Source organism: Cydia pomonella, chromosome 1, assembly GCF_033807575.1.
Source record: "Cydia pomonella isolate Wapato2018A chromosome 1, ilCydPomo1, whole genome shotgun sequence".
NCBI classification, from domain to species: domain Eukaryota; kingdom Metazoa; phylum Arthropoda; class Insecta; order Lepidoptera; family Tortricidae; genus Cydia; species Cydia pomonella.
In genome coordinates, this window is record NC_084703.1 from 18,749,509 (window position 1) to 18,758,756 (window position 9,248).

The 9,248-nt window shown below is 36.4% G+C and overlaps 1 protein-coding gene across 1 annotated transcript in view; it reads right to left on the reverse strand.

Moving 5' to 3' along the window:
• The window catches only part of LOC133517621 (cationic amino acid transporter 2), an 89,984-nt gene extending 80,972 nt beyond the window's left edge, over positions 1–9,012 (reverse strand). Inside the window, exon 1 of the mRNA XM_061850971.1 lies at positions 6,880–9,012. The gene's annotated coding sequence lies outside the window, so the exon portion shown is untranslated. The remainder of the gene's footprint in view (positions 1–6,879) is intronic.
• Positions 9,013–9,248: the final 236 nt, after the last annotated feature.

The following is a 9,248-nucleotide window of genomic DNA, read 5'->3' on the forward strand; positions in this document are numbered from 1 at the left end:
CAATGTTACGCCTTATAACCCGATATCGCTGACTACAAGTGCAATGACGTGACGGTACCTCTATGCCCTATTGAATCCCTGTCTTGGGCTACCTAATTTTGCGAGTCGCGAATTCGGATTTTCATCTAAGTATAGTGAATTAATAAATGGTAAAACGATTATATAATAATAATAAGAATAATAATTCAGCCTATATACGTCCCACGGCTAGGCATCATCTCATGTTCGAGAGGGCTTGGGCTATAGTCCTCACGCTAGCCCAATGCGAGTTGGGGACTTCACATATACCTTTGAATTACTTCGCGGCTGTACGCAGGTTTCCTCACGATGCTTTTCTTCACCGAATGATATTCCGTCTATAAGTTCCAAAAAACTCATCGGTACGAGCCAGGATTTGAACCGGCGACCTCCGGATTGAAAATCGGACGTCATAGCCACTAAGCCAACACCGCTTATAAAACGATTAACGATTAAAATTACTTGATATAAAATCGAAAGCATTACAAAGTGGCTTACTCGTAAGTCTCGCTACGATTTACAATCATATTTGGGTCACCAAGCAACTCATGACAATTTTCCTTCCCATCGGTTAACTTATTAAATTTATCATCGCAAGCCTTTACAATATTGCCTGCCTAGCGTGAATCAATGGACTTGGACTTAGTTACTAGAAATTTGATCGCTATGTCATGAAGTTTACCTAGTCACAGATGGAAATTATTAATATAAAAATATGTCAACCCTTTTGCAATAAGATGTCAACCAAAAAATGTATGCTTAAAGTTGACATCTTATTGGAAAATGAATGTGGGTTTGCATATCTTTGCTTAAGCGCGCTTTCACGTTTCGGCGTAAAGAGAGTTTAGGTATTTTACGCACTGTGCGAGCTCTGTACGTGCCGATCTTTTCTACTACATTTTCCCACTCGCTCACATCCTGTTTTGCAATTTATATAATACGCCTAACTACGAGTATACCACTGTGCTTCGGCAATGGTTACATCCAATCGATGTACCCCTTACATTTCATTAAAATGTCGAAAGGGATTTTACGTGTTGGCTTCGGCACCACACACGAGTCCCGGAGGTCCGGATCACCGGACACGGGTCCGGGTCCGGTTCCGAGAACGAGAAAGACAATTTTACGCAAACTATCACAAACCTTCAATCAGACTAATGAGTGGAAGTGTGATTATTGCAATACCTACTTTTACTTTTAAGGTAGTTAAATTTAAAAATAATTATGATGAGAATTAAACTGAGTAGTTTTATTTGAACCGGTAGTTTTATGTAGCTAAAGGTAAGTATAATAGATATGCTAACCGTACTATTTGTAGTCGAAAATAGGTTATATGTGTGACAATACTACATAAGACATGATATTAACTTAAAAGGAAAGTATAACGGGCATTTTCAGAAAAGAAAGTGTACCCTGTACTTTTTTTTAATCTAACAAATTTTGGTATATTTCTACTTAGAATCACGAGCACTATCGATTTAAGCAATAAAAGATGTGTCCCACTTTTAACTGTCAGTTTTGTAATGCAGTTAACCATAAATGTTGTATGGACCTTTACAAAACTAGTTAATAAATTTTGTATGGAAAATTAAGGATAATAAGGCAAAAGGGGAACATTTTTTTCTGGAAACGTGATCGTCCATACAAAAAAAAAACACTTTTTTCCACTTCTAAAGATTTTCCATTCTACATGATTTTTTTGTACGTTATTGACACAATGAAAACTGGGTTTATAGGTTATCCTTTTTCAAAATTTGCAAATATAAAAAAACTTTTTATTTTTAAAGCGACACCTATAAACCCAGAATATATTAAGCTGAAGCGATCGACATAAAAAACAGTGATTTGTTAAGATTTAGTTAGTGCCAAACGTGTTCTCTCGAAATGGAATTTCATAGAAAAAATACCGTGATTTCGCTAGGATCGCAAAGCTATACTTCCCTCTTAACTCGGGAGTTTTCAGCTAGTTGTCAATATCTCGTCTTAAAATGAAAGCATGTATAAACAATAAAGAACACTTAAAAGGAATATTTCCGGGTTACTGTTATAAAACATGAAAGGTAGAGCATTTGTTTTGTGGTTTAAAATAAAAAAGCCTAAATTCACAGAAATTGTGTATATTATTAGTTTATTTATAGAAGTTGTGCGGTTGGCAATGTAAACAGGTATTTTTATAGACCTGTAAATGAGAATATTGCCCACCACCAAAAACGACTTAGGGTTTCACTTTCGGATGATCGACCCAACTGCGTAAGTAAAAGAAAGTAATGTTTGTACAGTAAAGTAGCTTTTGTCACGTTAATTTTTGTTTAGATAGACGTTTAACATACAAAAAACCTAAAAAGTATAGTTTTGACCTTATAACTATTGTAACAGAGTTTTTTAAAGTGACTTTTGACTTTACTTTTTGCGACTTGTATGGAAAGTACAGATGTAATATTGCCTACCAATTTTGTACTTACAGAAGTTTACATAGTCACCCCAATGCGTTTTAAGGGAACGCTAGGATTACCCTTTAGCTTGAAGTGATCCTTGTATGTACCAAAACTCCAGGCAAAGTTGGCTAGTGTGACGATACGATTTCATTAAGAAAGAGTTTTCGTATTAAATAAATCGCGAGTCGGACTACTGGCAATAAAATTATTAATTAGGCTTCACGGGATACTTTGACTAAGTAATTTTGTTTGCAGTAGGTATATACTCTATTACAACTTATTTTACCGTGGTGCAATAGGTATTTAAGCGACATTAGTAATGACATATCCACTCACTAGAACAGCTGATAGAGAAGTATCAAGAGTTTCGAAGGCCACTCTATATGGTTTTTATTGACTACCAAAAAGCTTTTGATACTATAAATCACAACAATATGGGAGGCAATGAAGACACAAGACGTAGACAAAAAATACATCGATATTTTGAAACATCTATACCATAACAGCATAAGCAAAGTTAAGCTAGAGACAACGGGACCACCTATACCAATCAAACGAGGAGTCAGGCAAGGCGACCCACTGTCTCCGCGAATATTTATAGCTGTATTGGAGAATATTATAAGAAAACTAGACTGGAACAACATCGGCCTAAAAATAAAAAATAAATACCTAAGCCACCTAAGATTCGCGGACGATATTGTATTACTTTCAGAAAAAAGCTCCGAACTAGCAACCATGATAGAGTGTCTAAAACAAGCAAGCTTAGAAGCCGGATTGGAAATCAATTTAAGTAAAACAAAATTGATGACAAACAGCACTAAAGACGAAATTACTCTAAATAACATGCCCATAGAATATGTTGATAGCTATATCTATTTAGGAAAACAAATATCATTCCTTAAACAAAACAATGACATGGAAATAGACAGGAGAATATCTTGCACATGGAAAAAGTTTTGGAGCCTTAGAGAAGTCCTGAAAGGTAATTTGCCACTGAGACTAAAGAAAAAAGTTATGGATACATGCCTCTTACCATCTCTTACATATGCGTGCCAAACCTGGAAATTTACTGGACGGACAAAAAAGAAATTAAATACATGTCAGCGGAGTATGGAGAGAAGCATACTAAAAATAAGAAAAATATACAAAATACGCAATACCATCATACGCCAAAAAACAAAAGTTACCGATGCGCTCTCCTACGCGCAAAAACTAAAATGGCGATGGGCAGGCCACATAGCCAGATTGACTGATGACCGCTGGACATTACGAATAACCTCATGGCTAGGACCAACAGGAACCAGGAAACATGGCAGACCTATCACAAGGTGGGCATACGACATCACCCAAACAGGAGGTAAAAAATGGATGGATGTTGCCAAAGACAGAGATCACTGGTCATCACTGGAGGAGGCCTTCACCTTCACAGGAGGGGTTCTTGCAGAATAAAAAATAAATAAATAGAAAAAAGGAAAAAAAAAAGCAAATTTAAACGAAATTTTAATTGCTTGATATTATAACATTGTAACTAAATACTAAACCTAGCGTTAATTCAAGTGTATTGTTTTCGCTAATTATGTTTGTTAATTAAGTACCTGCGAGAAATAAAAGGCTTTTTTTTTTATTTATTTTTTATTTTTTTATTTTTTTTTATTTTTTTTTTATTTTTTTTTATTTTTTTATTTTTTATTTTATTTTTTATTATTTATTTTTTAGTAATGACATATTAATTACTTATACTATAATTATGATTATGATAAAGACCCGAGTGAATCTAGATTTTCATAAAAGGAACATCTACCTACAGCCTTACTACTTACATGGACGGTTTATTAAAGTATACGCAATTAGTTGAAGTTAACTCATTTTAGGGAAAAGTCTGGTCTTGTACCTAATACAAACCAGTAACACAAGGCCATAGACAAAGGACCAGTTTCAACCTCATCATAGACAACCACAATAGTTTCAGAGGACGGGAATAAACATTGGTTTGCTTTAATTATTATATTCTTCTAGAGATCTGATTGTTATAACAGGTTATGAAATTGATCTGGATCTGTAATAGATATGATCTGTCAGTGTCACAGACGCGTAACTTTTGACACTGGCAGATCATGTCCAGAACAAATCTAGATTAAATTCATAAGTCTTAACCTGTCATTACAATTAGAATATGCCTCCTAGGGCTCAAATAGAATGTAGGTAGTATGTTTTTTCTTATTTGTGACCTAATACTTATTTGTTGTCGTTCATTAAAAGTTAGTACGGATGTCATTACAACCTTTCGTCCCTCTAGGGATCTAGGATCTATTGTTTGTAACAAAGTGTCATTAAAAGTTTATACCTATCTTTTTGGATTAATTATGTTTCCAATGCAGAAATATGGATAATTATATTTATATTTTCTTTATCCATAATAGTTCATAATATAGGTCACAATATTATAAAAAAATCATGATGTGACATTTCACAGGTACCTAGTTTACATTAAATAATACAAATTGAAAATAATGTTATATCATATACCTGAGAATAACTCAAAATAAAATATGAAACTGTTTAAAAAAAATAAGTCTATATTTACGTGCGGGAATTTGTTTTTTCTTTCCAAAAAAGTGAGTTTTACTTTTCCGAATTTGCTTTTGATACTAATTTATATGTCTACAAAATAGAGTTCGGATATTCAAAAATCTTTATTTAAGCTTTTTAACTTTTTTCCTACTCCTCTACTGTTATCTGTCATTTATGCATTCATTAACACGAATATAAGAACATACATAAAATGATTCGAGTAAAGTATATATTGTCTATTCCTCATAACAGCACTTGTGTTTTTAATCGCTATACATAACGTTACTGCGATTAATGGCTACCAACCTAACAAAATCAAAACGAATACAGTTTTAAACTAAGTGCATTGCTGCCAACTTACAAAATATTCATTTGGTTGCATAGTAAAAACAATTACTTCACCCGTAATATAGCAACACCCATAGACTACGAAGACCGCTTAGCGTTGCTTGTTAGTCTCTGTAGGCTAGCTACGGTGGCCAAAATCGAGAAAAAACTGTCCAAAAATTTAATTTAGCAAGTAGCAAGTGCCAGGGCCTCATGAGTTACGAGAAGGTGTCGCTGACCGGCCGGCCGGGGCCGGGCGCGTAACAAGGTATGATCGCGCGTCTTGGCTATATACTTTTGCTTTGTTTACCTAAATTAAGATTTATTTTTGTTGACTCGTAGGAAAACTATTGTATGCAACGTTGTATAAGTAGGTCAAAAAATGCTCGTGGCGTATTCCTTTACAATGTTCGCCTACGCCTTCGGCTCCGGCTCACATTGTAACTCACGCCACTCGCCTTTTTTGACCCTTCTTATACAACTGTTGCATAAAATACTATTCTACGTAAACATAAAATAAATATTCAAAAATATTTCTGTGAACATGTTTTTGTTCACTTGCCTGGATAGCATTACTGTTGCCAGTTGCCACGTTAAATGCCGTAAACCGATAAAATGAAGAATTAAAATAAGCGCTGAATTTTCATTAACAATTTAAGTGAATTAATTCGTCATGAAATATATAAATTGCAATTAAGTATGTTCATGAGTGTTCTTGTATATGATTACCGAAATTGATTCTGGGAATGCCTTTAATACTGATAATGTGTAATTAATAATTTATAATACAATAAATGTAAGGCTAATGAAGAATTCTTATCTAATCTGACCAAAAGTGAATGTCTGATAAATTCAGACCTCCAATCTCAAACAATTACTATAAACACAGCCGCTGCCCAGGTCAGACCAGTAATGTATTAACTCCTTGTGCCTGCTTCGGACATATCGGACGTGCTCACCCACCTGATATTATTAGAGTGCTTACACCATCCATACATAAACAAAAATCCATTAAAATAAGTACCAAGCTAAATTTGGTTGAAACTTAAATGTAGCAATATTTAAGCTTAAAACGAGTTTAAAACTTATTAATAATACGTACTTACGTTTTACTATGCCTCTCATAAAACTTATTATTATAATGTAATACTGATTGTATTATATTAGTATAAAATATTTAAAGAAATTACGGCCAGGTTTGTCAATAAAAGAGCAAATTCTAAAATAATACGCCTTAACAGGTTAGAAATCTTAAAGTAACTCTCATATTCTTATTTTAACTGTCAACACAAACAACATTTACACTAACCAAGTAGGTAAACGTCAATTTGTATCTGTGAAAGCTAAACATTAGCTAGGTATGCATTTTCAAGAAGGAATCACTCATCAAGTCACGGATATAACATGCAGTTTCGTAAAACGTCGGACAGACGTACATATATTTTCGGCGGTGAAGTGAATTAGGGAGTTACAACCTACAGGTTGCCTGCAGAGTGACGAAGCGAAACTACAGTTTCAGTATACTCACGTCGTCGTTAGTGCGGGTTGTCGAGGACTAGCGGCTCTCGCAAGCGGGTGTCGATCGCCAGCGAGTGGTTTCCTGTAGGCGCGAAAGGCGCGTGTTGCGCGAGGAGGGCCTGAGCTCGCGCGACCGTCCTCCTCGACTAAGCGCACCACACTGCTTATCGACCTCTCGCCTCTCACTTGCCGCCCTAATACGCCGCCGCGCCCGCCTACCGCGCACCATTGCCAAAATGTGAGAAACCTTTAACAATTCATCTGTCACTACCCTTGCCCTTGCGATCGATGCAAAGTATACCTAACGGTAGTCAAGTTCCACAAGGGCCGGACATGTTACCTGCAGGCTGCAACTCATGTGTTCGTATCCGGCGTGGACCTACGCCAACTTACTACGATCGATTGGCTAAATGAAAGCTTTGTGGCTTCTGTTTCAAGTGCTGCCAAAAAATAATGCGAACTATGAACAAAGATTAAACTAAATATATATAGTCAACTCGGTAATTGAAACCTGATCTTGCCAGGAGTTCATTCCACAGCTAGAGCGTTCGCGGAAGGAAATCCTCTGAAACCGCATAGACTCATTTAAGTTCCGGGGTGTGAGGAGAGGAATTAACGCTCTGCTAACGGCGAGCGGTGCGAATCTCAGGAATTCCTGCAATCCTTTATCGTTTTCATTTACAGAACTGCTTTTTGACAAATAAATAATATGGAATCAATCTTGTACTTTTAAGATTAAAAACAAAATTAAATTTATATTTTTTGTATGAAATGTATTGCTGAACTTAACCAGACATAACCGAATGTACCTATAAAACCTCTTGTTCAGATCCTCAAGTTCATTCATTTGAACGCTACCATGTCTAGCGAGATCTTTTAGTGGAAAGACGTTGGGTCTCGTTAACGTAGTGTTAAGCTGCAGCTAAAGCAGTAACTCAGGAGACGCTATTGTAGGGTCACATGAAGCCGCATTTGAGGTAAAGAAGTCTTTTAGGTATCTTTGGTATTTTATGGATATTATAAATGCGACAGTGTGTCTATACGAGGGCTGCCTTTTAAGTTCTGTCGTTTGGTAAAACTAAGGACAATATAATTGTTAATTGGTAGGTATTTATTGTTTTTCAAAGTAATCACCGTGATACGTAGTTATACACTTTTTCATTCGATCGAACCAGTTTCAACACTTTTTTTAAAGTCCGAAGTTGGGGTCTCCAAAATGGCCGTTTTGTATGCTTCAACAGCTTCTTCAGGCGTTCGGTACCGTTGACCACGAAGTCGTTGCTTGATTTTTGGAAAAGTGAAGAAGTCATTGGGGCTTAAGTCTGGACCTACGGCGGGTGTTCCAGATGTTCGACGTTTTGCTCTTTAAAAGCTCAATTGTCTGCCTAGCGGTGGACGAGCTCGCATTATCGTGGTGCAGTACTATACGACGTCTGAGGTTGTTTTTTCGGAACTCGCTGATAACTTCTGGTAAACAAACATTGGTATGCCAGTCAGCATTGACCGTTTTACGATCTTCTAGCACGGCGGTGGCAATGTGGCCACTTTTCGCTACAAACGTGGCGATCATTTTTTTCGAAGTGCTCCGTGAGCGTATTACTTTGGTCGGTTTTGGCTCTTCTTGGACCACCCAAACACTCGATTGCTGTTTAGAATCCGGATCGTAGGCATATATCCAAGACTCGTCACCACTGATAATGTCGTAAACGTTGAATTCGGTCATTCGTCGGTTGAATTTTCGTAGAGTTTTACGACACCATCTAACGCGAGCCGTTTTTGGTCTTCGCTGAGTAAATGTGGTATCCAGCGTGAGATCATTTTTTTTACGTCTAAAGTGCAAAATATTTTGAACCCTGGTCCCTGAAATGCCCAATGAAGCTTATATCTCACGGTATGTCGCATGGCGATCTTCAACTATCAGTTGCCGTACAGCATCAATGTTCTCCTGAGTCACGGCTGTTTTTGATCGACCTTCACGATGCCTAACACTAAAACTAGAGCAACCACTTTGAAATTCTAAATACCAACATGCCACAGTGCGGAGGCATGGTGCTTCATTATTAAAAACAGGAGTCAACTCTTCAAAGAACTGAAGACGAGTTAAACCTCTTTTGAAGTTGTAAAAAAATATCGCACGTAAATTTTCCTTCAAAATTTCCATTTTCACAACTGACTTGTCAACTTTGAACCGACGCTGTACTGAAATGATTCCGCCGATGTCGAACAATTATTTCGTTTTCGAGTTCTAAATTCAAATATTTTACGAATATACTAGTTTTTTTTTAATCGCGGGAGGTTTGCAAATGACAGAACCTAAAAGGCAGCTCTCGTATGTCTGTTACCTTTTGGTTTAGGTGAAATGTAGTAAGTATACAGATA